Here is a 4,374-nt window from a genome sequence, read left to right on the forward strand (position 1 = left end):
AGAGGCAGCATTGATCGGCTTCAGTTAGCAGCAGTAGCGAAGGAATCGCTCGATCAAGTTTCAAAAAAGAGGAATCGCTCGATTGGGTTCAGTTAACAGCCATCGATCGATCGCTCGGGTTCAGTAACGCATAGCCTGCAGTGCAATCGCTCGGGTTCAGTTAGAGCCCAACGCCTCGCTCGGGTTCAGTTAGAGCCAACGCCTCACACACACGCGCGTACGTGTACGAGAGAAACTCGCATTGCTCGGCTCCCGACCTCCCACCGTAACCGGGAACTCCCCAAAATTTTCCTCACCCTCGCTTCTACCACGGTTTTTTCCGTTATGGACGGCCCAAAGAATGTCATGCAGCTGCGTCTCCGGCCCGCCCAGGACGAAAAGCCCATTTTCTGTCATGATTTTTTGTCATAGAAGTAGGAGCCCACCACATCTATGATGATACCGGGTTTTGTCATAATTATCTCATAGAAGTGTCATATGTATGACAGAAAAAATTTTCGTTTGGCCCAAAATGTCACGGATGTGTCTTTTTTTTGTAGTGCCAGCAGCTACTTTGGCCTGGTGAAGCGGCTTGTGTCTGCCTTCCCGCGGCGCGAAGTCATAAAGCGGTTAGTCTGCATTGAAGGTGCACGCAGAGCCTTCGCCCGCGCGAAAGTGCACTGGACGAAGATGGATGCCGAGAAGCTGGTGACGGAGGGGCCACCGAAGGGCAAGGAGCACTGCCACCCCGAGAAATATTAAGACGGTGTCTTGAAGGGCGCCCGCCTCGTGGCGGAGGAATGTGCTAAGGATGTAATATTTCAATGAATGTACTCATTTGATCCTGTAATATGAAAACGAGTTCATTTGCGCTATATAACGCTTGTTGATTTAAAATTTTACCTTCTGGGCGGCCGTTTATAAAATCTGAGAGTTGGCCAGTCGTCGGTATCTGCCCCCATGTAACTAGTACCGGGGTGTTCGGGATAAATCTAAACACTCTTTATCCAAATTTTTGGTCCTTTAAGGAGGTGTTTAGCGCAACGAACAAGGCAATCGGACTATACAGCTTTATCACTCTCACTTAGCCATAGAAGTCTATAATTTTAAATTTTGGCATAGCCCCTTATATTCGGAAGGCCGAACTTGGGGCGCTATACATTCCTAAATTGGACAAGGCCGATTCCTCGCCCAAAGTGGAAAAAATCTTGAAGGATTTGAGACCTCTCGAACAGCGACCAGCTCTCGCCTCATCATGACAGTCAATTTTTGGCTTTCTCTACTTAGGTGCTCGTCTGGAAGAACCTGGACACAATCGCAGTAGTTCTCCCTGTAACACCTTAGCCGATGTAGTGGAACGTAAGGTAGCAAAACATGGGAGCCGGGCAAACCCAACTATTGACCCAAGACATGATTCGGAGTTGATGCATATAATGCTATAAGTTCGGGGTGACGCACTGTCAAAAGTGTTCGGACTTTTCTTGCCGTCTTATGGGGCACACTGAAGCCCCTGGCGAGCTGAACGTACCCAAATGTACGGGTGCAATTTGTAATAAATAAGCAGTCAAGGAAAAAAGATAAAGAAATGTAATAATAAGATGATGATGTACATTGTTTCCGATTGTTATTTAGATAATACGTCGAGGCGTATGTATACAAGTAGTGCGATAAGCAAAAATAGGACTATTTGACATGTCCTGACCAAAGGTGAGCTACGTGTGGGTATGTAAATAGGTATAGCGATCGTTATCAGAGACCACCTGGGGATTCCTTTGTACGTCAAAGCTCCTTGCTTCCTTGGTGTTTCCGTCCCGTGATGGGTCCAAATAGCCTCCAGAAAGTAGGGACCTGAAAGAAAGAAAAGGATGAAAGTGTACGGGTCCTGGGGCGGTTTAGCCGCATTGTAGCTGTGCCTCCGCCTATGCCCATGGTATTTCAAGTGCGTAATTATGTACGTGCGGTATAAATTTCACCGCTTGACTGGGACTAGGACGAAGGTCGAATTGCTAGGCGAGATCCATACGATCCTGTTGCAGAGTACTTCGGACTCACTTGGCGGTGTCCGGGGGCTTTATTGCTGAGTTAGAGATCTGTCTAAGAAGGTTGCTCTGTACTTCTGCTGCGAGGGCCACAGTGTGCTCCTCTGTATGGAGGGAGCGCTCTGTGTTTCCATTGACTGCTATAACCCCGTGAGGTCCGGGCATCTTGAGCTTGAGGTATGCATAGTGCGGTACCGCATTGAATCTGGCGAATGCGGTTTGTCCGAGCAGTGCGTGATAGCCGCTGCGGAAGGGGACGATATCAAAGATTAACTCCTCACTTCGGAAGTTGTCCGGAGATCCGAAGACTACTTCTAGTGTGATTGAGCGCCAATGTGCAAGGGTAGCAACAGGCTTCTACACCTGGTATGACACCTTTAAAGGTGGTTTTAATCCTTGAGGGATCGATGCCCATTTTGCGCACTGTATCCTGATAGAGCAGGTTCAGGCTATTGCCACCTTCCATAAGGACTCTTGTAATGTGGAATCCGTCAATGATGGGGTCGAGGACCAACGCAGCCGAACCGCCATGACGGATACTGGTTGGATGGTCCCTGCGATCAAAAGTGATCGGACAAGAAGACCATAGGTTGAACTTGGGGCGACTGGCTCCATCGCATAGACATCCCTTAGTGCACGCTACCGTTCCCGCTTGGGAATGTGGGTTGCGTATATCATGTTTACCGTTTTCACTTGGGGAGGAAATTTCTTCTGTCCTCCTGTGTTCGGCAGTCGGGGCTCCTCATCCTTGTCACTATGCAGCCCCTTTTCCTTGTTTTCGGCATTCAACTTGCCGGCCTGTTTGAACACCCAGCATTCTCTGCTGGTGTGGTTGGCTGGTTTATCGGGGGTGCCGTGAATTTGACACGAGCGATCGAGTATGCGGTCCAGACTTGATGGGCCCGGATTGTTTCTTTTGAATGGCTTTTTCCGCTGACTGGACTTAGAGCCACTGAATCTGGCATTAACTGTCGTGTCTTTGATGTTATCGCCATTGTTGCGACGCTTATGTCTGTTGCGTCGGGGCTTGTCGTTGTTATCTCTAGCATCTGAAGTGCCAGGATTTCTTGATGTGTTGTTGCTGCGAGCCAACCAGCTGTCCTCGCCCGCACAAAAGCGGGTCATAAGTGTCATGAGGGCTGCCATGGACTTCGGCTTCTCTTGGCCGAGGTGTCGTGCGAGCCACTCGTCGCGGATGTTATGCTTAAAGGCCGCTAGGGCTTCTGCATCTGGACAGTCGACAATTTGGTTCTTTTTAGTTAGGAACTGAGTCCAGAATTTCCTTGCCGACTCTCCGGACTGTTGGGTTATGTGACTTAAGTCATCAGCATCCGAGGGTCGCACATAAGTACCCTGGAAGTTGTTAAGGAATGCATCTTCTAGGTTCTCTCAACTGCCAATGGAGTTTGCTGGCAAGCTATTCAGCCAATGCCGAGCCAGCCCTTTGAGTTTTAGTGGGAGGTACTTGATAGCATGTAGATCATCGCCGCGGGCCATGTGAATGTGGAGAAGGAAATCTTCTATCCATACCGTGGGGTTTGTTGTACCATCATATGATTCAATGATCACGAGTTTAAACCCTTCTGGGAATTCATGATCCATTACTTCATCCGTGAAGCATAAGGGGTGTGCGGCGCCTCTATGTTGGGCTACATCACGACGCAGTTTAAATGAGTCTGGTCTGTTGTATTCGGCCCGGCTAGATTTGTTTTTAGTATATCCGGCGTGACGGTCATCGTCACGTGTTGGGGCGCGCCCCCGTGATCCGTAGATCGATCTTGACTGTCCTGCTTTGTTTTCCAATTTGTCTCGCAGGTCATGCGTGTAGCCCCGGGCCTTCATGTTTTTGCTTGTTTGGCGACGGGGTGCAGGCTGGACTTCGGGCTAATACGCTGCTTTATCTCGGCCACGAGGTGGCCGGTCAGCCGCATCCTGTGCTGGTAGTGTAGGCTTTAATGCCTCCTCCTCGAGCTGAGGTAGCAACCTACGCTTTGGGTAACTTTGGTTGGGCGCTCGAGTCCGTATTCCTCGGCCGCCAGGACCTCAGTCTATCTGTTAGTTAACAGATCTTGATCAGCTTGAAGCTATTGTTGCTTTTTCTTCAGGCTTTTTACAGTGGCTATAAGCCGGCGCTTGAAGCGCTCCTGCTTGACGGGGTCCTCAGGCACGATGAATTCTTCGTCGTCGAGGCTCACCTCGTCTTCGGAGAGGGGCATGTAATTATCATCCTCCGAGTCTCCATCCATTGCCTGCTTATCAGGGCTAACTTGCCCATCCTCCTGGCCGGCTTGCTCGAAGCTTGGCTAGTCGGGATTGTTTTCGTATTCGGCATCATCCGGAGTGATATTGTCTCTTG

The sequence above is a fragment of the Triticum dicoccoides genome, chromosome 5B (assembly GCF_002162155.2).
Source record: "Triticum dicoccoides isolate Atlit2015 ecotype Zavitan chromosome 5B, WEW_v2.0, whole genome shotgun sequence".
Taxonomy (NCBI): Eukaryota; Viridiplantae; Streptophyta; class Magnoliopsida; order Poales; family Poaceae; genus Triticum; species Triticum dicoccoides.